A 25914-nucleotide genomic window follows, 5' to 3' on the forward strand; every position below is an offset into this window, starting at 1 on the left:
TAGCATCTAAATAATACATAACTAATAGCGAAGTGTTAGGTTGAAAGTTTTTAGATGACAATAATTTATAGGTGATTACCATGCTTATTATTTCTACTCAACATTATACTGGGGGTCTTAGCTAGAACAATAAGATAAAAAATTTAAGCACTGAAAAGGAAGAAATGAAACTGTCATATTTGCATATGACATGCTTATGTACATGGAAGATGCAAACTAATCTAGAAAACAATTGTTAGACTACATGATGTAGCAAGTTTGCTAAATACATAGTCAATATAGAAATTTAATTATATTTCATATAAAAGCAAAAACATATTTAGATAATAATATAAAAGGATACCATTTACTGTAGCATCAAAATATCAACTAAGAATAAATTGTTTTTAAAAAATATTTAAGACCTTTATATAGAAAGCTATAAAACATTAATTAGATAAAAATTTAAGAGGACTCTATGAAATGATATGTTTATGATTTGGAAGACTAGATATTATAAAGTTATAATTTCTCTCCAAACTAACCTGCATATTTAATTATATCCCAATACAAAACTCAAGAGATTTTAGTATTTATTTATGTATTTATTTACTTATGTTTATTCTCGTGAAACCTGACAATCTGATTCAGAAATTTACATATGAAAGAAAGACCAGTAATAACCAAGATATCAGTAAACTTGAGTGGGCATACTCAAAAGAGAGCATCAAAAGGGCCAATAAATATGTGAAAAATTTCTCAACTTCGTTACTCATAAGGACTTGCAAATTAAAATCCCAGTTACTACTATGTATGACCACATCAGGGTGGCTAAAACTAAGAATAAGACTGACACCACCAAGTTTTGGCAAAAAAGGAAATTAGAGATCTCTCATACTCCCTTGGCGGGAGTGTACATTTTCACAAACCTAGAAATCAGTTTGACATTATCTACTAAAGTTGAAGATTTGCATATACTATGACTCAGTGATTTCAATCCTCAGTATATACATAACACAAATGCATGTATGCATGTGTCTTATTTATATAGCAAAAGTAACAAACTAAATGTCCACAACAGAAGAATGGATAATTAAATTGTGATATGTTGCTACACTATAAGAATAAAGCATTGAAAATGACTTTATATACCCACATGAAATAACAAAGATAACGTATCATTGGGAAACAGAAATAAGGTGTGCATACTCTAAAGAAAAGCAGGAAAGTGACCATAATGGTAAGATAGTTAGTGCTTTCTTGAAAGCAAGACAGAGTACAGTGATTGGGAGGGATCTGAGGGGTCTTCTGTGGGTGCTGACAATTTTCTATTTTTTGACTTGAATAATGATGTTTTTTTCTTTTTTCACTGTTTTATTGCATATATTTAATATATACCACATAAGTGTTTTGATATACTTATCCTGTGTATGCTATACCTAATGTGTAGTCCTTTATTCCTCACCTCCCTCTCACCCTTTCCCCTGAGTACCCAAGGTCCATTGTATCTTCTTATACCTTTGCATCCTCATAACTTAGCTCCCACAAATATACGATGTTTGGTTTTCCATTACTGAGTTACTTCACTTAGAATAATGGTCTCCAATTCCATCTAGGTTGGCGCAAATGCCATTATTTTGTTCCTTTTTATAACCGAGTAGTATTCCATGGTATATATATAACACATTTTCATTATCCATTCATTCATTGACAGGCATTTGGGCTGGGTCCATATTTTTGCAATTGTGAATTGTGCTGCTATAAACATGCATGTTCAAGTATCTTTTTTGTATAATCACTTTTTTTCCTCTGGTTAGATACTCAGTAGTGGAATTGCTGGATCAAGTGGTAGATCTACTTTAGTTCTGTAAGGAATCTCCACATTGTTTTCCATAGTGGTTGCACTAGTTTACATTTCCACCAGCAGTGCAAAAGCATTCCTCTTTCAACACATCCACACCAACATCTATTATTATTTTTATTTTTTTATTAAGGCCATTCTTGCAGGAGTGAGGTGGCATCACATGGTAGTTTTGATTTGCATTTCCCTGATAATTAGTGATGTTGAGCATTTTTTCATATGTTTGTTGGCCATTTGCATATCCTCTTGTGAGAATTGTGTCTGTTCATGTCCTTAGCTAACTTTTTGATGGGATTGTTTGTTTTTATCTTGATGATTTGTTTGATTTCCCCTAGATTCTGGATATTAGTCCTTTGTCAGAGGCATAGTTTGCAAATATTTTCTCCCACTCTGTGGGTTGTCTGTTAACTCTGCTGATTATTTCTTTTGTTGTGCAGAAGCTTTTTAGTTTAATTAAGTCCCATCTATTTATCCTTGTTTTTCTTTCATTTGCTTTTGGGTTCTTAGTAATAAATTCTTTGCCTAAGCCAATGTCTACAAGGGTTTTTCCAATATTATTTTCTAGAATTTTTATGATTTAAGATCTTACACTTAAGTCTTTCCTTCATTTTCAGTTGATTTTTATATAAGGTGAGAGATGAGGATCCAGTTTCACTATCCTACATGTGGCTTGCCAATTATCCCAGCAGCATTTGTTGAACAGGGTGTACTTTCCCCACTTTATGTTTTTGTTTGCTGTGTCAAAAATCAGTTGGCTGTAAGTATTTGGGTTTATCTCTGGGTTCACTATTTTGTTTCATTTGCTTATGTGCCTATTTTTATACCAATACCATGCTGTTTTGGTGACTATAGCCTTACACTGTAGTTTAAAGTTGGGTAATGTGATGCCTCCAGATTTGTTATTTTTGCTTAGTCTTGCTTTAGCAATGCAGGCTCTTTTTTGGCTCCATATAAACTTTAGGATTGTTTCTCTAGTTCTGTGATGAATGATGGTGGTATTTTGATGGGAATTACATTGAATTTGTAGGTTGCTTTTGGCCGTATGGTCATTTTCACAATATTGATTCTACCCATCCATGAGCATGAGATGTGTTTCCATTGGATTGTGTTGTCTATGATTTCTATCAGCAGTGTTTTGTTGTTTTCATTGTAGAGTTCTTTCACCTCCTTGGCTAGGTATATTCCTAAGGATTTTTTTGTTTGTTTATTTTTTCACAGCTTTGTAAAAGGGTTTGAGTTTTTAATTTCATACTCAGCTTGGTGGTTATTGGTGCATAGCAGTGCTATTGATTTGTGTGCATTAATTTTATATCCTGAAACTTTACTGAATACATATATCAGTTCTAAGCACTTCTTGCATGAGTCTTTAGGGTTTTCTACATGTATGATCATATCATCAGTGATCAGCAACAGTTTGACTTCCTCTTTACTGATTCGGATGCCCTTTATTTCTTTCTTTTCTCTGATTGCTCTGGCAAGGACTTCTAGTACCATGTTGAATAGAAGTGAGGAAAGTTGGTATCCTTGACTTGTTCCAGTTCTCAGGGGGAATGCTTTCAACTTCTCCCCATTCATTATAATGTTGGCTGTGGGTTTGCCATAGATGGCTTTTATTACTTTAAGTTATGTCCCTTCTATTCTGATTTTGCTGAGGGTTTTAATCATAAAGGGACGCTGGATTTTGTCAAATGCTTTTTCTGCATCTATTGAAACGATCATGTGATTTTTATTTTTAATTTTGTTTACATGGTGTATCACATTTATTGACTTGCATATGTTAAATCATCCCTGCATCCCTTCTATGAAGCCCATTTGGTTATGGTGGATTATTATTATTATTTTTGATAAGCTGTTGGATTCGGTTAGCTAGACTTTTGTTGAGGATTTTTGCATCTATGTTCATCAGGGATATTGGTCTGCAGTTGTTTTTTTTTTTATTTCTTTCCTGGTTTTGGTATTAGGGTGATGCTGGCTTCATAGGGTGAGTTAGAGAGGATTTCCTATTTAGCTTTTGGAATAGTGTCAATAGCACTGGTACCAATTCTTCTTTCAATGTCTGAAATAATTCAGCTGGATTTTTTGTTGGCAATTTTTTTTTACCATTTTGATCTCAGTGCTTACTATTGGTTAGTTCAGGGTTTCGATTTCTTCCTGGTTTAATCTAGGAGGGTTGTATAATTTATCCATCTCCTCTACGTTTTCTAGTTTGTGTGCATAAAGTGTTCATAGTGGCCTTGAATGATATTTTGTATTTCTGTGATATCAGTTGTAATATCTCCTATTTTGATTCTCATTGAGCTTATTTGCATCTTCCCTCTTCTTTTCTTGGTTAATATTGCTAATGGTGTATCGACTTTGTTTATCTTTTCAAAAGAATCAGCTTTTTGTTACATTAATCTTTTGTATTGTTTTTTGCTTGTTTGTTTCAATTTCCTTTAGTTATGTTCTGATCTTTTTATTTATTTTATTCTGCTGGATTTGGGTTTGGTTTGTTCTTGTTTCTCTATTTCCTTGAGGTCTTAGCTTAGATTGCCTATTTGTGCTCTTTCAGACTTTTTGACAAAGGAATTTAATACTATGAACTTTCCTTTTAACACTGCTTTTGCTGTATTCCACAGCTTTAGAAAGGTGTGTCACTATTATCATTCAATTCAAAGAACTTTTTAATTTCCATCAGATTTCATTGTTGACCCAATGATTGTTCAAGGGAACGTTATTTGCATGGTTTGAAGCATTCCTTTTGGAGTTGATTTCAAGTTTTATTCCACTGTGGTCTAAGAAAGTACATGATATAATTCTGATTTTCTTAAAATTATTGAGATAGTAGCAGACAGGATATTCTGCCATTATTGGGTAGGATGTTCTGTAAATATCTCTTAAGTCCATTTGTTCTTGGGTATAGTTTAAGCCCATTGTCTTTGTTGACTTTCTGTCTTCATAACCTGTCTTGTGCTGTCAGTGGAGCACTGATGTCCTCCATTAATATTGTGTTGCCATCTATCTCATTTCTTAGGTCTACTAGTAATTGCTTTTATAAATTGGAGAACTCCAGTGTTAGGTGCATATATATTTAGGATTGTGATGTATTCCTTTTGGACTAATCCTTTTATCATAATATAATGTCCCTCTTTGTCTTTTTTAACTGTTGCTTTAAAGTCTGTTTTGTCTGATATAAGAATAGCTACTCCTGCTTGTTTTTGGTTTCAATTACCATAAAATACATTTTTCCACCCTTTTACCTTAAGTTTATGTGAGTCCTTATACATTAGGTGAGTCTCTGGAAGACAGCAGAAACTTGGTTGGTGAATTCATATCCATTGTGCCACTTTTTTTTTGGTCTTTTAAGTGGAGCATTTAGGCTATGCATACTCAATCTTAGTATTCAGATGTGAGGTACTATTCTATTCATTGTGCTAGTTGTTGCCTGAATACCTTTTTTTAAAAAAAATTGTGTTATTGTTTTACAGGTCCTGTAAGGTTTATACTATAAGGAACTTCTATTTTGGTATATTTTGAGAATTTGTTTCAAGATTTTGAGCTCCTTTTAGCAGTTCTTGTAGTGCTGACTTGGGAGTGCTGAATTCTCTCAGCGCTGGTTTTTCTGAAAAAGACTGTATTGGAGGAACCTGCCCCCAGTATTTCAACGTAGGTTCTTTCTATTTTCCCTAAATGTTGGCCAATCTGAGAAATAAAGAGAAAGAGTACAAAGAGAGGAATTTTACAGCTGGGCCGCCGGGGATGGGGGATGACATCACATATTGGTAGGTCCGTGATGCCCACCAGGGCTTCAAAACCAGCAGGTTTTTATTAAGGACTTCAAAAGGGGAGGGGGTGTACACACAGGGAGTAGGTCACAACGATCACATGCTTCAAAGGGCAAAAAGGAGAACAAAGATCACATGATTCTGAGGCCAATAAAGATCACAAGGCAAAGGGCAAAGCAAAGATCACAAGGCAAAGGGCAAAATAAAAAACTCCTGATAAGGGTCTATGTTCAGCTGTGCACATATTGTCTTGATAAACATCTTAAACAACAGAAAACAGGGTTCGAGAGGAGAGAACCGATCTGACCTCAAATTTACCAGCGTGTGGTTTTTTTCCCCAACCTAATAAGCCTGAGGGTACTGCAGGAGAACAGGGCGTGTTTCAGTCCTTATTTCAACCACATAAGACAGACACTCCCAGAGTGGCCGTTTATAGACCTCCCCCCAGGAATGCAATTCTTTTCCTAGGGTCTTAATATTCCTTGCTAGGAAAAGAATTTAGCGATATCTCTCCTACTTGCACGCCCATTTATAGGCTCTCTGCAAGAAGAAAAATATGGCTCTTTTTGCCCGACCCTGCAGGCAGTCAGACCTTAAGGTTGTTTTCCCTTGTTCCCTAAAAATTGCTGTTATTCTATTCTTTTTCAAGGTGCACTGATTTCATATTGTTCAAACACACGTTTTACAATCAATTTGTACAGTTAACACAATCATCACAGTGATCCTGAGGTGATGTACATCCTCAGTTTACGAAGATAACAGGATTAAGAGATTAAAGTAAAACAGGCATAAGAAATTATACGAGTATTATTAGGGAAGTGATAAATGTCCATTAAATCTTCACAATTTATATTCCTCTGCCATGGCTCCAGCCTGTCCTTCCCTTCGGGGTCCCTGACTTCCCACAAGACTGTATCTTTCCTTCATTTATGAAGCTTAGTTTCGCTGGATACGAAATTTTTGACTGATAGTTGTTTTGTTCAAGGAGGCTGAAGATAGGGCTCCAATCCCTTCTAGCTTGTAGGGTTCCTGCTAAGAAATCTGCTGTTAATTTGATAGGTTTTCCTTTATAGGTAACCTGATGATTTTACCTTACAGCTCTTAAGATTCTTTCCTTTGACTTGACTTTAGATAACCTGATGATTATATGCCTAGGCAATGATCTTTTTTGCCAAGAATTTCCTGGGCGTTCTTTGAGCTTCTTGTATTTGGATGTCTTGGTCTCCAGCAAGGCCAGGAAAATTTTCCTTGATTACTCCCTCAAATATATTTTCCAAACTTGTAGATTTGTCTTCTTCCTCGAGAATGCCAATTATTCCTATGTTTGGTTATTTAACATAATGCCAAACTTCCTGGAGGCTTTGTTCATTTTTGTTGTTGTTGTTGTTGTTCTTTTTACTTTGTCCTTGCTGGATTGGGTTAACTCAAAAGCCTCGCCTTCGAGCTCTGCAGTTCTTTCTTCTACTTGTTCAATTTTATTGCTAAGACTTTCCAATGCATTTTTCATTTCTCTAAACATATCCCTCCTATATAGTTGTGATTTTTTTTATCTGTGCTATTTCACTGAAGATTTTTCCTTTCATATTCTGCATCATGTTTTTGATTTCTCTAAATGGGACTTCACTTTTCTCTGGCGCCTTCTTGATTTGCTTAATAACCAACCTTCTGAATTATTTTCCTGGCAATTCAGAGATATTTTCTCCTGGTTTGGATCCATTGCTGGTGATCTTTTGGGGGTGTTAAAGAACCTTATTTTGTCATATTACAGGAATTGTTTTTCTGGTTCCTTCTTATTTTGGTAGACTATGTCAAAGGGAAGATCTAGGGCTCCAGGATTGTTGATAAGATTCTTTTGTCCCATAAGGTGCTTCCTTGATGTGGTGCTCTCCCACTTTCCCTAGCAATGGGGCTTCCTGAGAGCCAAACTGCAGGGATTGTTATTTCTCCTCTGAGTCTAGCCACCTAGCAGAGTTACCTGGCTTTGGGCTCATACTGGGGGGTTTCTGCAGAGTCCTGTGTTGTGATCCATCTTCAAGTCTCTCAGTTGTGGATATCAGCACCTGCTCTGGTGGAGGTAGCAGGGGAGTGAAGTGGACTCTGTGAGGGTCCTTGGTTGTAGTTTTGTTTAGTGTGCTGGTTTTGCATCAGTTGTCCTCTTGCTAGGAGGAGGCAGCACTTTCAAGACAGCAGCAGCTGTCAGCTAGTATCAGGAGGATACAAGATTGCACTAAGGTCACCTGGATAAGTATTTGGGTTTCTCAGGTGGTGGGTAGTGCTACCGAGCTCCCAAGAGATTGTCTTTTGTCTTTGGCTAAGAGGTCAGGTAGAGAAAGATCATCAGGTTGGGGCAGGGTTAGGCGGGGCTTGCTGTGGCTACTGTGGGGCATGGGGTCTGAGCTCAGACTCTCCTTTGGCAGGGCTTGCTGTGGCCAATGTGGGGTTGGGGGTGTTGTACTCGGGCCAATGGAGTTATGTTCCCAGTGGGATTATGGCTGCCTCTGCAGCTTCATACAGGTCGCCAAGGAAGTTGGGGAAAGCCCCCAGTGACAGGCCTCACCCAGCTCCCACGTAGCCTGAAAGGCCAGTCGCACTCCCACTGTGTCCCCCAAACAGCACTGAGTTTATTTCCAGGCAGTTGTTGAGCATGGCTGAGAACTTATCCCAGGCTACAAGCCTCCCTGCTGAGAAAGCAAGCAGGGTTTTCAGGTTTCAGCCTCCCTGCCTACCATGGCTTCTGTGGCTTCTATGCTGGTATCTGCACTCCTGGTTTACCCCTTCACCTAGAATCTGTGCAGGCAACTTAGCAACTTTGTTACAAAGTTCAAATGGAATTTTCTTTCTTCCTATGGTCATTCCCCAGTTCCACTGGCAGCCCACCCCAAAGATTGCTGTGAGACAAAGTCAGAAATGACTTCCCTGGGGCTAAGAGTGCCCACAAGGCTTCTCCTGCTGCTTCGTCTACCCCTGTATTTTGCTCAGATCTCTAAATTCATCTCAGCTTCAGGTAAGGTCAAATCCTTCTCCTGAGATCTGGACCTTCAGTTTCCCCAGTGAAGATGTGTGTTCAGGGGTAGACATTCCCCCCTCACACTTTGGGCATTCAGTTTTTCAGCTGCCTCGCGGAGCCTGCAGAGACAGGCTGCTTTTTTCAAAGGGTCTGTGGATTCTCTCAGCTTTCCTGATATGTCCCTGCAGTATTTCTTGGAGCAAGAGTTCACAATATGAGTCTCCACATGGTGTCCTGTTCATCTGCCAGTTAGTCCTGCCTCCTAGCTGCAGTTTTCTTTGCATTGTCACTATTACTCATTTCTTAGTGTTCATGAGAGGAGAAATTTGGATAGTATGACCCTACCTAGTATATTATAAGAATCCAATAAATATTAGGTATTATTTCATAGAGTAGTTGTTACAAATCCTTGGGTCTGTGTAGTCATTTGCTGAAAACTGACCAATTCTTTAATCATGGACAAGTCATTTTTACTGTCTGGGTTTTACTGTTTTTCTTTTTATTTGACAGAGACAAGGGGAATAAATAAGGTTACTTCTGATAAGCTCTAAAAGGTTTAGATCCTGATATGGTTCCTGTACCTTCTTCTTTTTATACTGACTTTAGTCCACATATTTCTATTCATTTTTTTACTTTTGCATAATGTAAGCTCACACAAGGTTTAGTTACCTCAGGTATTTTCTCAGTTTTCTGTGTTACTCAAATCAGTGTAATACAGACTCCACAACAGATCTGACATCTAATAGGCCCTTAATAAATTATTATTGAATTATTTTTCAAGGCTGACATGCCTAGGTAATAGAGACTATGTTATTTTAATTCAGTTTTAGTGTAGTGGTATACACACACACACACACATATATATTTTTATATATATATAAATGAATAATAGTGACAATGCATTTAAAGTTTTACTTCGTTTCATAGAAAGAATACCTATAAATTCGATCACATAAGGGATTATTAGATATCATGTAATACTTTATATTTCATAATGTATTTTATTGCCAGAGGTAGAAACCACATAGACAGAATAGCAATGTATTTCAGGTTATAGAAACAGCCTTCATTTTACTTAGTTGAGCCCTTCCTCTACCTTATCCTCTACTCCAGTAGTCCTCAACCTTTGGGTACCAAGGACCAATTTTATAGGAGACAATTTTTCCACAGACTGGTGGGGAAGGGAGGGATGGTTTCAGGATAATTCAAATGCACTGCATCTATTGTGCACTTTATTTCTATTATTATTACATTGCAATATATAATGAAATAATCATATGACTCACCATAATGTAGAATCATTGGGAGCCCTGAGCTTATTTTCTTGCAACTAGAGAGTCCTATCTGGAGGTGATGGGACACAGTGACTGATCACTGGACATTAGATTCTCATAAGGGGCATTCACCCTAGATCCCTTGCATGTGCAGTTCACAATAGGGTTCGTGCTCCTATTAGAATCCAATGCTATCACTCATCTGACAGGGGGCAGAGCTCAGGCAGTAATGAGAGTGATGGGGAGCAGCTGTAAATACAGATGAAGCTTCACTAGCTTGCCTGCCGCTCACCTCCTTCCGTGTGGCCTGGTTCCTAACTAAGACTAGTTAGGAACTAGTCCATAGACCAGTACCAGGGTTGGGGGCCTCTGGTCTAATCCCCTGAAGTGAAGGGAAGATGAGCACTCAAGTCCTGGCCAGAACAGGGAAGACCCAGATAGAATTGCCACACTACATAGCAACTTCTTTTCACTGGGCTTGGTCCATTGCCAACTTTATCGTCCTTCTCCTTTGAACAGTGATCCTCTAAGAAAGCAGGAATTTCCTTGATACCTCTCCCTTGCAAAATGACATTGTAAAAGGAAGGTGTTTCTTAAAATATATGTCAATCAGTACATCATTCTTTGTGCCAAGAACTATATTAGTTACTACAACACATAAATAATGAATTAAAATAATTTACCATTTAAAATCACAAGACAAATATTTTATAAGATAAAACTAATTTGATGATGATCTTAATGTAGGCATTTTGATGTTCATAGATCCACATTTAGATACAGAAGAACCCACAAACTGACTAAATAGATATTTAAATAGATATTTAAATAGATATTTAAAAGGGGATAAAGACCTGCAATCATTTAAAGGGAAAAATTTATCAAATTAAACAAGGTTATACAGTAGACTTTTAAAGTATTAAATGCAAGAGGATAGTAAATGGTTTACAGAGTTTGAGGTGGGGAGAAGGTTTATCCTAAAATTCTATATAAATTTAATTTTCATTGATGAAAGAGGAAAACATTTTCACACACGCCAAGACTAACTGGTATTTAATGGTCCTCCTAGGGAAAATAATTATTCAAAAATATAAACAAACCTTTTTTAAAAGTTTGAATAAGAGAAAGCAAAATGTAAAAGAATAATCATAAAACTGATACAATTGAATAAATTTCAAAAACTGATATTAACATATCTTGATATCCAATGAAAATGAAATAAACCTAATCTTAAAAATGTGTAAAACCCATAAAGTCATGAATAGTATCAATCTAAATCTTAAGAAGTTATTTAAACAAAACAGAGAAGGGATACAACGGAAAGGGGAAGTAAAAATCTTGATATCGGATCTCAAGTTGGTTTACTCAATGTATATTTATCCTTTAGGTTAAAAAAAGAAACAAGATTAAATTATCTATCCAAAAGCTTTCATATATACACATATATGTATATACACACACATATACATGTGTTTTAAGTAAAATAACACAAAAATAATATACACAAATGCCAGATCAGTAAAGACACGAAAAAGCGAGTTTTGAAATCTATAGCAAACAATGGGGAAAATATATGTAACAGCACAGAACCATATAGAACAGTGAAAATAAGCAAACTAGAGAGAAGAATATCCAAATAAAAGTGAGGTTATATATAAAATGTAAGATTTGTTTCAATCTAAAAATCACATCTAAAATACAAGTACCACACTAGGCATACAATTACATAGAAATTATCAATACTAGAAAAGCCAAAAGCAAACTATAAACTAGAAGCAATAGTAATATTAATAACGTTATATCTTGCTATGAATATTACATAAAAACATGTATATATGTACATGTTTTTGAATAATGATTTCTTAGATAATAATTAGATTAGATAATAATCATAGATAATACTTTGTTCACAAAGAATATGCAATATTTTCCATTGCTAGTTGCTGTATATAAAATTTGTTCATATATATGCCATTAATGAAATTTTTTTCCAATTATAGAAATGAAAAACATGCAGCGAAACTTTTCTAAATATTCAAAATAAACTTCAAAGTAATAGCAAAAGGATAAACAAAATACGGTCACTTACAAACTGTTCCCCAAACTACTCACCTATATAGCTGAGGGAACTCATTTATTGTACATCTGCTATGTGTCAAGAATACATTTAAAAGAGAGCAAAATCATAATCAAAATATAGATACCAGACTAGTCATAAAAGAATGACCATTTTATATATATACACACACACATATATATACACACACATATATATATACACATATATACACACACATATACATATATGTGTGTTGCAAAGAAGCCAAGGAAGTACAGGAAGTTCATAGCTTTTGCTGCTTTTACTATGAAATCAAGGTAATTAAAATAAGTGACTAAATATTCAACTCATTAAGCTAGATGTAAGAGTTATACTTACTGGGAACACAGGGGAATGGCATTAATGGTAATTAATGGAGAAGTAGACAGTTAGATATTCAAGAGGATCCTCTTTTATTGAATAAAAGTTGTGAACCATATTTATTTACTCAAACTAGAGTCAATACCACTAAAATAAAAAAAAAACTTTTCCATTGATACTAACATTTAAATTATTCTGAAACCTTCCAGTATATGTAATAAAATAGATTTTGACATCTGAAATTTTATTTTAATTTTTGCATATGATCTTAGTAATATTGCTGTGAAATCAAAGACATATAATTCTAAAACTCTAAACATAAACATATAATTCAGTAAAGTGACAGTACAAATAACTATATATATTACAAACCTACTGTTTTAGTTTATAACAGCTAAAACCTGTAAGCATACATACATATACACACACACATATATATTCACAGAGAGATGAAAGAGCCCAGTCAAAACAGCTAATAAACAACCAAAAACTAGAAATAAAGTTTATAAAATTATATTAAGAAAGATATAAACCTCCACTTACAAACATAAAAAAAGACTTCAATAAATGAGAAAGGTATCAAGCTATTTAGTAGAAAGACATAATAACATAAAGATGTCAGTTTTCCAATGATTCCACTCTCTACCTGCAAACATCTAACCAAGACTCTAAGAAGTGGAAGTTTAGTCAGATTTTTCTTCTTGTTGGATAAAATGCCTGCCTGATCCAAATGTTAAAGACAGATTCAATATTTAACCAGTAATGTGTTAGAGATGAGGAAAGTGAACAGAATGAGCAGTCCAGAGAGAGGAGAAGATTTCAGCAAGGTTCAAAGAAGACCTTGGTGTCTCCTGGATATCAATGCAACTCAGTATTGCTGAGCACAAAGACAGAGACCGGGAAGCAAGAAACGGGGCTTGTTTACTGCAAAAGAGCACTGGATGGTGACAAAGAAATGGGTTTGGAGATCCAATGACATGGTGGTACTTAGACATCTGTGCTTATTAACTAATGGTGCTGGCCACACAACCAAAAGAGCCTGTGTAACAAAGGAAAGAGGGCTCGTAAGAACCATCAGCATCTAAGAACAGCCTAACCAATCTGTGAGTATCTACTTTGCAGGCCCAGCCTCTGAAGAGGTACCTGAATCTAGTCAGAACAGGCTTTCCTTCCACAAGCGCTGCACCTTGTGTTATTTTCTACCTATTATTCTTTCAGGATTAAAACTGCCTTTTAGATTTCAACTAAGATATTTAATATTTTTTAATGCCCATATTTTTCCCATATTTTGCTTCTTTTTATTTCTGATCACACAGCAAAGCTTTTGGTAAATAATCTCTGAAGAATGTGACCTAAACCTTCAGTGTATGCTAAGGTCAGTCCTTGCTTTCTTTTTTCCACGTAATGTACAACTCCATTTTAGGACACAAATGAAGCAAAAGCCAGCAGTTAAATGGGAATGAAGGCTGTCTGAACATCTCTTCTGATGTTCCAGGAACTTGGGGACTTATTTTCTTTTGAAGAAAAAATACATCTTTTTAGATAAGACCATTCAATTGTTGTAATAAAAAAATGCATACCTCTAATAATCCCTTCTTATCCTGTTCAGATTTGAGTTTTGCTTCTAAATTTCTCTGTGACCCAGAGTACTTTCATTTTATTATATTTATATCTGAAACACAATTAAATGAGCTGATTATAGCAATAAATAATACAAATTTAGATCACTAGTTAAAAGATGATATCTGAAATCCTTTGTCACTATAAAAATATAAAACTTTATCCAAATATAGCTCATTCTTTGAGAAAAGATAGCTGGTATGAATCGAAAAACACACTGAGTCAGGCACTATGCTAGGCACTTTAATCCTCAAAATAGAAATGCAAAGCCTTGCTTTGAACCTCCCTTTTACAGAAGAGAAAATACAAGCTATGGGAAGTTAAACAGCTACTAAGTGATGGATCTGTAATTCAAATCCAGAGTTGTCTGAGTACACATTCCTTGTGGCTTCTATTCTGATACTCTCATTCAAATCCTAACTTCTTGATGCCTTCTTTGACTATGCTGGCCTCTATCAGTCTCTTTTATCTGAAATCCTACAAGCTTATAGTTTATGTAGTTCAATTCACTGGAGTATGTATTCTTCTCTCATGGCTTAATTGTCTCATTTCAATCACACAGGCTGAATGCCTATAGACAGTAGACTAGGTACAAGTGATTGTCATTCAGGAAGGGCACAGACTGGTGCAGTGTTGCTAATTCTGGTCTGCAGAGCACTTGCATGAGAATCAACCAACAATCTACATTTTGAGCAGGATGATTTTGTTGCATCTAAATCTAAAAATCACTAGCCTAGTTAGTTAAGCCTATCTCCTCCATCCAGATAGAAATTCTTTATAAGGCAGACACTGTGTCACAATTCCTTGGGTTTGCATTATACCAAAGGAAATCCTAGACATGAAACAGATATTTAGTATTGATCACGAGCAAACTGCCAGACACTGTTCTCAATATCTCAGTCATAGGAAATGTAGTTTCTTGATGCGGCTACTTTTTAACTTTATTCCTTCACATGACTAGCAAGGTGAATCATACTCAGTTTAGTTCAAAAAATATTTACCCATCTACTCTGGCCTTGGCAGCACTGCAAAAGCTTCTTGGAAGAGATGCCCAAGCTAACTCTTGAAGAATGAATTTAAAAAGCCGAGCACATAAAAGTGAAAGGATTTTCCAGGTAGGGCAATTAATATGATAGGAATGGTGTGAGATAATACACAATGAACAGCTATCAGAAATTCAACAGTAGTAGAATGTGAACTATAAGGCCCTTTTGGAGGAGGCAGGGCTTGTGCATAAATCTGGAGAGAGTTTTAGAGGGTATGATTGTCGCATGTAACTGTTTATGTGACTACAGTTTCCCTTTTGTGTGTCTTCCTTCCCCTCAGAGAAAATTCCTCTTTTCTGCTTGCATTAGTCACTGTAGGCTACCATAACAAACAATGACATTTAAGTCGTGTAACATGTGAAAAGTTCACTTCTTGCTCACATCACAGTTCGGAGTGGGTTAATGTGGAGGAGGGAAAGGTAGATGGATTGTGTTCCACAGAACCATCAAGGTACTCTGGTTTCTTCCATCTTGTGGCTCCTTATCCCTCTAGATTCCCAGAGTCTTTTCCATTAAGCTTGCAGATGAAGCAGTAGAGTCATAATTATTGCAGAAGAATGTTATGGGCCAGGCCACTTCTGCTCACATTACTTTGGGTCATAATTCAGTCACATGGACAAACCTACTACCAGAGAAGACAGAAAATATAATCTTAGTTCCCAGTGACAAGGGAAAAACATAGGTTTTGATGAGCTTGATAACCACTTTACAAATATCAAAGGCCTTCACAATCCTTGCTTAGCCACAAAGGTTGCCTTTAGAGGAGGATCTTATATATTCATTGATAGTGAAAGATAAAAGACACCCAAAAAAGTCTTGTGGAATTCTGGTTTCTGGACTGACAGGTAGAGCAAGAAAGTCATTATTCCCCATTCTCCCTGCAAGAAAAAAGCTGAACAAACACAAAATGCATAATTCTTCTTAGATCCATGAGAGAATTTAAGTCACAGGGCAAGCCCCCTTCCTGATAATTGGATAGCCAGGTGACTACAGAGACTCATAGCTTATTGGAGCAGAAGCCAAGAGCATTAGCCCATTGCTGGAGTCAATCCTGACAGGAAAACTAAAACTGATTAACAAATTGCTGGAGGCTCAGTATAGATGAGCTTGAGTGTTAAGAATTCTGGAGTCTCATTCTTAGGGAGGCCAACACATTTTTAGCAGTTTTACTTACCTTCATGAGTTCCCCATCAGTTTCTCAGGTGAAGATCAGAGAAAACCCTCCTCATATTTCCTACCAAAGGAGGAATTTACTGCTTTGAAATACCACTAGAGCATTCTATTCTCCTTTAAAAAAAGCCTGCCCTCAGAGATCAAGATCATCCTGGCCAACATGGTGAAACCCCCTCTCTACTTAAAAAAATACAAAAATTAGCTGGGTGTGGTGGCATGTGCCTGTAGTCCCAGCAACTCAGGAGGTTGAAGCAGGAGAATCCCCTGAACCCAGGAGGCAGAGGCAAGATCAAGATCGTGCCACTGCACTCAACCAGTGACAGAGCGAGACTCCATCTCAAAAAAAAAAAAAAAAAAAGGGCCTGTCCTCAAGGGCACTATTTTATTAGAGCCTAAACAACTTGTACCAGGTGAAACTGAATGGGTGGAAGGCAGATACCCAACTCCAGGGCCATCCATTTAGTCTTCCTATCACCTGTTTATCTCCATTCCTGATTTGGCATATCTTGACTACCAACAAAAATTTAAGAAGTATGCTAAAAGGCAAAAAATAGTCAGAAGAGACAAAACAAGCATTGGACCCAAACTCTGATATGACATTATCAAACTGGAAATTTAAAACAATTATGATTAATATACTAAGGGTCATAATGGAAAAAAGGAAACATGCAAGAACAGAGAGGAGTATAAGCAGAAAGATGGAAACCCTAGTGAACTTGCATTATAAAGATATTTCAAACATCTGTAGCCTTAAAATCAAGAAATGGGTCACTAATTATGGCATCTTATGTACTGAGATTGTCTTTGAATAATTTTTTTGTATTTATTGATATCCAGAACCACCTACTTCGCTTACTCTTGGGGCAGTTTCACACAGAAGAGCATCACATATTTCCCAGAGAAGGATATCATCTATTTTCAGCTGCTAATAGTAATGACAATGCAAAAAATATGTTATAGTATAAATTCATCATTCCTAGATCCATTAGGGAAATGAGGCATTTGATCTTGGGAATTGAGGTGCAAGTGATCACGGCTAAGCTAATGTGTCAGATTCAAGTCTTATATGGGCAACAACCACATCTGTTTTGATCACAACTGAAAGTCCTAGAAAACTTCATACGGCACTTTTTGTTTTATCCACTGTTTCATATTTTTTTGCCAATCATCTCTTTAGGTTATTCCACAAGCCACCCAAAAATGCTTTAGTTTTCACATGACACAAACAGAATCTTTTGGCTATATATTAATTTTGACTCAAACAAGGAATTAACCTATTTCTCATTTCCTGATCCAATGAGCATAGAGTCCCCATTGTGTCCAAAGCATCAGAGAGGAATACCAGCAACAACAAGAAAAAAAGCCTTGGCCCTCTATTCAAGGAGATCATAGTTCAGAAATGTCTTGTCAATCTTTGCTGAGAAATCATTCAAAGGATCCTATCATACAAGCTTTAAACCGGTGATAATGAAAAACTACACTTAATATGAGAAAAACCAATCACCCTTGAGCATCTTACCTCAAGATGCTGTTATCACATCTGTGGTAAGTTGTGTACTACATAGTGACCAAATTAGAAAGAAATTAGAGGATATGGGAAAAAAGTAGGGGACTCATAAATACACATCTTTAGAAGTCTAAATACCCAGAAATTATCTAACAATTTTTCTTTCTTTAAATGCAATCTTTAACCCTCGGCTGTTAAACGACCCTTCTCAAAGAAAGCCCCCAATTGATAAAAATTCTTCTTGAATATAATTAGGGACTGCCAAGTGTTTGCCATATGTGAATGTCCAAAGCCATGTGTCACACTCAGAAGCAATAATATTGCTATATCCATCTAAAATAGTTTCTTTTTTTTTTGCACTATGCCAGCTATGTGTGATTAACCATACAAAACAAATTGCTGTCTATTTTGCTCAATGCAATTTTGTATTTATTGCATTTAGCTATAATCCCTCATCTAATTGATAATGATAACACCTATTGAGCAAAAAATATGCCTGGCAGTCTTCTAAGCATTTTACATAAATTCATCTCATGCAATTTTTACGATGACTCTATGAGGTAGGATTTATTAGAGATATTAGGAAAATGGCAGAGAGGAGACAGGATTAACATGCAGCTCCCACTTGGACAAACAGCATGAGGTATGGAGACTCACATCATGAATTTTTGCTCCAATAACTGTAGAAACACGCCAAGTAAACTGAAAGGATTCACAGACCCTTTGAAAGAAGTGGCTTGCCGCTGCAAACTCCATGAGACAGCTGAAAAACTGTGAGTTCTCAAAGTGTGAGAAGAGGGAATAGTCTGCCTCCAAACACATATCACCACTGGGGAACCTGAAATTCCAGAACATGGGAGAAGGACTTAACCTCACCCAGAGCTGAAACAGATTTAGGGAGCTGAGTGAAATATAAAAGTAGGAGAAACAGTGGAAAGATCCCTGCAGGCACTTTCAGTCCCCAGTTCAGGCCCAGGGAAGTCATCCTTGGCTTTATCTCACAGGGGTCCTGGGGGAAGGCAGCCAGCAGAATTGGGGAGGAGCCACAGGGTGAAGGAAACTTCTACCTGAATTTTGCAATGATTTCGACTGAACAAGAATTTTCCTAGCAGCATCTGGGGAAGGGGGACAAACAGGAAGTGCAGATATGAACACAGAAGCCACAGCTGATGAGCTGATGGTGTGGACAGGCAGGGAGGAGCAAGGCCTGAGAGCCCTGCTTACTTTCTCAGTGGGGAGGCGTGTAGCCCAGGGAAAGATGTGAGCCCTGCGCACTGGCTGCCTGGATATAAACTCAGCGCTGTTGCTGGGGCACAGTGGGAGTGAGATTGGCCTTGCAGGCTGTGTGGGAGCTGGGTGAGTCCTGACACTGCTGGCTTTCCCCCACTTCTCTAGCAACCTGTATGATGCAAGAAGAGGCAGCTATAATCCCCCTTAAAACATAACCCCAGTGGCCTGAGAACCACTCCCCCAGCCCCCACACTGGTCACAGCATGCTCCACCCAAGGAATGCCTGTGCTCAGACCCTCCTAACACTGCCCCCACCTGATAGTTTCTCTCTACCTAACCTGGTAGCTGAAGACAAAAGACATGAACTTTTGGGAGCTCTAGGGCCCTGCCCATAGCATGAGAAACCTGAAGACTTTTCCAGGCTAATATAGGGCAAGGTTATATCCCCCTTCTACAACCACAGCTGGTGCTGTAACTCAAGTGGTTACAGCAACTCACAACAGAACAACCCGGCTCCAAAGAAGGAGAAAACAATAGCTAATTCCATCTCCCGCAACATCCTAGCTAACTAGAGATTCTGAGTCTGTCCACATGACTACTTCACTGCTAACATAACTAGCATTCAAGAAAACCAGCACAGTAAACAAAACTACAACCAAGGGCCCCCACAGAGCCCACTTTACTCCCCTGCCACCTCCACTAGAGAGGTGCTGGTATCCACAGCTGGGAGACCTGAAGATGGATCACATCACAGGACTCTTTGCACACATTCCCCAGCACCAGCCCTGAGCCTGGTAGCCATACTGGGTGGCTAGACCCAGAAGAGCAATAACAGTCACTGCAGTCTGGCTCTCAGGAAGCTCCATTCTTAGGGGTAGGGGGAGAGCACTACATCAAGGGATCACCCTGTGGGACAAAAGAATCTGAACAGCCGCCCTTGAGTTCCAGATTTTTCCAATGAAACAATCTACCCAAAAGACAAGGAACCAGAAAAGTGGTATCTCTAATAAATCCTACCTTATAGATTCATCCTAAAGATGCATGAGATAAATTTATGTAAAATGCTTAGAAGAGTGCCAGGCATAATGTTTTCACTCAATAAGTGTTATCGTTATCAATTAGATGATGAATTTTAGCTAAATGCAATAAATACAAAATTGCATTGAGCAAAACTGACAGCAATTTGTTTTATATGGTTAATCACACATAGCTGGCATAGTGCAAAAAGAAAGAAAACCTATTTTAAGTGAATATAGCAATATTCTTGCTTCTGAGTGTGACACATGGCCTTGGAAATTCACATTGTTAGATAATTTCTAGGCAGTTAGACTTCTAAAGATGTATATTTATGAGTCCCCTACTTTTCCCCCATGTCCTCTAATTTCTTCGTAATTTGGTCACTGTGTAGTACACAACTTACCACAGATGTGATAGTGGCTCAAAGGTGATTGGTTTTTCTTATATTAAATCACAGAGAGTTTTGAGGAGAAATCATTAGGCATCAAGTTTTCCGTCCTGTTTGACTCCTGCTGACTTATTTTTTTTTTTCATAATCTTAAAAACGTCTTTAAATGGTACCCATTTATCTTCAGTTAATAATGTAGAAAAGACTGCCTTGACAGGGTTAAATTTCCATGGCCTTCTCTTCTTTAGGGATACACTAAAGGGCTGGTGTCATTGCTTAAAAAAGTATCTTGAACTTGATGGAGTTTATGTTGAGAAATAAAGTTTACATTTCTTATTTTTATCTTTTAATTCCATTTTTCCACAAACTTTTGAAACTCCCTTATCTTTTTCTGAATCTCTATCTCCTTTGGTTTCATTTCTAAGAAATTCATTAGACCCAATAATCCCAAGAATTTTGACACATATAGCTAAAACTATTGACAGAATTAACAAACTACGTGGATTATCAATTTCTCTGCCTTTTTATCAACTGGGAAACATCAGTTTTTTAACTCTCTGTAAATTAAAAATATTGTACTTACATAGGTAACATACGTATGGAAAAATACAAATAAAAGATATAGATAAAATATCCAGTATCTTTACAGCCAGAAATAGTCTCATGGGTGTAACAAAATGCATATTACTTTCCATCATAAGTGATCATTCAACATAATAAACATCTTTCCATGTAAAACACAAATCAAAACATCTTCCCATGTAAAAAACAATCATTTATGAGTACATAATAATTTTTTCATGGATGTCATAATTTAATATTTGTGAGACATTTAATTTTAAATGTATGCTACAATATACAAGTGTAAAACCTAAATTCTTGTGTATATGTTTATATACACATTTAGACTAAATTCAAATCGCAGAATTATTAAATGAAAAATTATGGGACTCGACGTCATTTGATAAATTCTGCTAAAGTGTCTTTCAAAAATGTTGCAGCAATATATGATATCTTATTTTCCCCATAACCTGCCAATCTCATAAAGTAGTATTTCATTAATTACATAACTTTCATTATTTTGATTAGTCATAATTTTCAATAAATTTCTCTCATTTAACAAGGGCAATTTTTATTATATATAGAAGATGGGTCCCAAGGATCTGAATTTTTAATAATTCCCTCAAATATTTCCTATGTATACTGAAGTATAGAAATTCTTCTTCAGGGAGGCTTTAGGTTTAGCCCTTGTGTAGATTTTTATTTTTTATTTTTATACCAAATGCTCCCTCAACCAACCTATCAGTGACTTTCAATGTAAACCTTTACATTAGTAATTACATTTAAGCCTTTGATTTCACATTTGTATTTAGAACATCCAATACGATTACTTCCCAAATAACATTTGTTTTTGTGGCTATTGCTTATCATCCACTTCAGTTGTGTTTCCTGTTATATTCCCAGGAATTGACGACATCCTGCCAGCAATTATATATAAAGGCTTGAAATTAAGCAAACCATGTAAAATCTGTATGGGTTAGGAAAAGGCAATTTGAAGTGTGCCCTATTTTAAATAGTACATTTAGTTAATGGCCTGAATTATACCAAAAAAGTACTGGGGAGTGACATAGATTGATATCCTAGAGATATATTACATATGAAATGAGTCTGGGGCTCTATACAAGTTAGGGTAATTGCTCTTTGACAAGTTCTTGTTATCTAGAAGTAAATTTTAAAAGTACAGTTTCTGAATAACTGTGAAGTCAGCATCAGGGGTCAGCACACGAAAAGAAATGAGAATCAGCAAAAGTGTAAGTCTACACTGCTAAGTCAGGTGCAGGTGGCAGTACATAATCCACTATGGAACCTGTAGTGACCAGAGGAAAATTTAATTATAACCTGTTTTGGTCTGTCTGCTGCTGCTATAACATGATACAGTTTGGGTAGTTTATTTAAAAAAAAAAAGAAATTTATTTGGTTCATGATTCTGGAAGCTGTGAAATCCAAGAAAATGTTGCCAGCATTTCGTTAGGGTGACTTCATGGCAAGGGAGGAAGTAACTATGCAAGACAGAGAGGTACTAGGATCTGGACTTGCTTTGTAACAACCCACTCTCATGGTATTTAACCCACTCCTGCAATAATTTAGCACTGTATAAATATCCCAAGAGCTGATTAAAGAGAGGTGTAAACTTCAGTTTTTAAGACAGAGCAAGGTATTTTGACACTGTAACCTGTGAGAAATGTAATGAGGGCTTTCATTTGACCCAAGTCCATGGGGAGAAAAGAGTATTAGAATCAAAGAGCTCTTGTGGCTCTTTGTGAAGTGAGTTAGTCATTTCAAGCCAATTCCTCACGGACAGATGTCCAGACAACTGTTCCTGTGGTTACTGTTAACAAACAGGTTTTTGGAAAGTGAGCGAAATCTATATGCAATTCATAGTTATTGTATTAGCACATACATGCACAGAATCATGAGAATAAACTTAATAATGAAGATTAGCATCTTGAGACTATAGCAGGTGATCCTTGGTCTCAGTGTATTCAGAACAATGGAAACAACTACAGAATTTTAAAGCTATTGGGAAGCCAAAGAAAGCTTTGAATCTATTCCCATTTTCCATTACCAATGTGTTTTAGATCTCCAAGAAAGGGCATACTTTTTCAAGGAAAAAAAAATAGATTTCATTGACAATGTGTTCCATAATTTTTAAAACTGGGTTAAGAAAATATTGTTTATTTAAGATATTTTCTCTATAGTATAGGTTTTTCCCCTTTTTTTCTGCTTGTTATAATCAGTTATAAATATATGTGTCCTATTATTAACCTTTTTCCCCCACAATTCTACTTTAGATATTTTTCCAGTTATAATTTATAATTACTCAGATTTATAAACAAAGTTCAGTTGATTATAATGCTATGCCAAAAAATAATCAACACTTGCTTTAGTGCTATTTTTGCTTTAGGCTACTGTGCTATTAAGACAATTAATATGCATGTCCAAATAATTGTATAGACATGATTTGTTTTATGGGAATTAGCGATTAGATTTATAGGCTTTAAATATTGATGAGAAAATTATTTAGAACATTTATCTTAATTGGTGGTGCTGGTTGAAAGTTATATGGAAACCTTCCATATTATTTTTGCCAATTTTCTGTAAGCCTAAAATTATTTCAAATATAAAATTTAATTTTAAAGTAATGTGGGAATCTATCTTAATAATTACTGATAGATTTCTTGAATATTTAATATGTAAATAATTTTGCAGCTGATAATCGTTAAAGAGGTAGTGATGGTTGATAAAAGTTATGATTGTGATGATGACTAATGAGTTCTGTGCCTAGCACTAAGCAATACTTTTTTAATGCACAATCTCATTTATATACATTATACTCCTTCTTGTTTATAACAACTGTCTCATTGAAAGATACCAGGAAGTTGATGGCAGACTTGGATCCTTTAGTAATCAATAAAATATTTCAACGCAAGTCTAAATATTTATAAAATTTTGAGGAATTTAATGCATTCTTCTATTAAGGTAAACTACCGCTGGATAAATGTGAATGCCTAATTTGGCTTAATTAATAAAGTACTAGTTAAAGAAATGGGTCTATCATGCATATTAAAATTATGTGAAGAGTAGCAAGCATTTACATTATTCAATGGGTGAAAAAAAGTAACACACTGAATGATGAAAGTTAAAAAATGTCATAAACTGTAGAGTGATTTCAGTTACCACCGAATAATGCCATTTTTATCAAGGGAAGAGATTATAAATATTATAGACATGGGAGTCTGTAGTGTTGGATGGAGTTAGGCTGTTTAAAACAGAGTAATATAAATAAGCTTTAGTACTGCTACTGCCTGCTTGGTTTCAAGCATAAAAACACTCTCTAAACCAGTGACTTTCAAACTTCCCCTACCCTCAGAACTCTTCCTTCAAAAGGAAGATTTGGAGTGTCTCTAGTTAATCCAGCATAATATTGAGATTTGGAGTGTCTCTGGTTGATCCAGCATAATTCTAAGATTTGGAGTGGAGATCTAGAGTGTCTCTGGTTGATCCAGTATAATTTTGTGATTTGGAGTGGAGGTCTGGAGTGTCTCTGGTTGATCCAGTATAATTCTGTGATTTGGAGTGGAGATCTGGAGTGTCTCTGGTTGATCCGGTATAATTTTGTGATTTGGAGTGGAGGTCTGGAGTGTCTCTGGTTGATCCAGCATAATTCTAAGATTTGGAGTGAAGGTCTGGAGTGTCGCTTTTTGATCTAGCATACTATTCTAGAGCTCTGTGTCTCTATTCTCCTCTCTTCTCTCAGGAGTACTTGAGTGACAGCATAGTTCGGGTAAAGTTTGGTTGCCACTACTTAAACAGTTGAGATGTAAAATTCCATTTTATACTTGGACAAGAAGAGAGAACAAAGGTGAGTTTGTGTGTTTTTTCTAAGGTGGAGTCTTAGTGATTTTCCCTTGGTATCAGTGAAGAATCTTTCAGTTGCGAAAAACATAAAGCTCAACTAAAAATAATTTAAGCAAATAGAGAATGCATTTTCTCATGTAGCTAATAGGTCTCAGTATACAGCTGGCTCTAAAGCTTAGGCAGATGTTGTAATTGCATCCCTAGCACTTGATTTTCTCCATCTCTCTGCTCTGCCTTTGGCTGTGCATCTCCATTCTCAGGTGCCACAGAATCTCCTACCCACCCACTTTGGTCACAAAGATTACTACAGTGTTTCTCAGCTTCAGGTCCATGCATAATAACAACAGTATCATCCTAAAGATTTCTGTTAGAAGATTTGTTCAGTCTTATGTTACCTATTTAAGTCAGAAACTCAATTCATTGATTGATTGATGTATTGACTGACTTACATGTAGGTCACAGGCTCTATTTCTGACCCCGAGAAGAGCACTTCATTCAGCAAGGGAGCTGAATGTGAGGTTAAATGTGGTCCCCAGAGCTAACCTAGATAAAGTTAACAGAAAAGTAGAGGAATACGAGAAGCCAAAAAATAACAAGTGCTCACTACGTCTCCTAAAATTGATAGAGTTTATTGATTAGCTAATTTTACTATAAAGGTGTTCCGAGTTTCTACTATGCTAGTTCTTTGTCAGTTGAAAAAATGCATAAGGCAGTTTCTACATGCTGCCTACATCTTAGCAGAGCAAACTGTATGATACAACCACATAAAAGATCTATAAATTACCCTGTATGTGTGTGTATAGTCAATAATTCACTGTGTGTTTTTAATAGAATATATGCCTTCCCTAAATATGTGAAGCTAAAGAAAAAATCCTCACCACCAACTCCTATTTCCATATATTCCAGTGTTATAGACAGAATGCAGCAAATAACTTCGGATTCTTCAAAACACCCCCTGTGGTCTGTTAATCAGGTTCAGTAAGAAATAAAGGAAGAAAAAGTTGTACATTCCATGTGTACAATTCCATTAGATTAGGCGTAAATTCTAACGAAGTACCTGCTGCCAGCTGAGCTGAAAGAAACCTCTGGAAAATTACATGAATTTTTTTCTTGCTTAAATATTCAAATGTAAAAAGTGCATGGTGATAAATAACTTTTGTGTAAATAAAAACATAAATCATAAGATGTAAAGGCACTGAACAATTATATT

Source organism: Pan troglodytes, chromosome 12 (genome assembly GCF_028858775.2).
Source record: "Pan troglodytes isolate AG18354 chromosome 12, NHGRI_mPanTro3-v2.0_pri, whole genome shotgun sequence".
In the NCBI taxonomy this organism is placed as follows: domain Eukaryota; kingdom Metazoa; phylum Chordata; class Mammalia; order Primates; family Hominidae; genus Pan; species Pan troglodytes.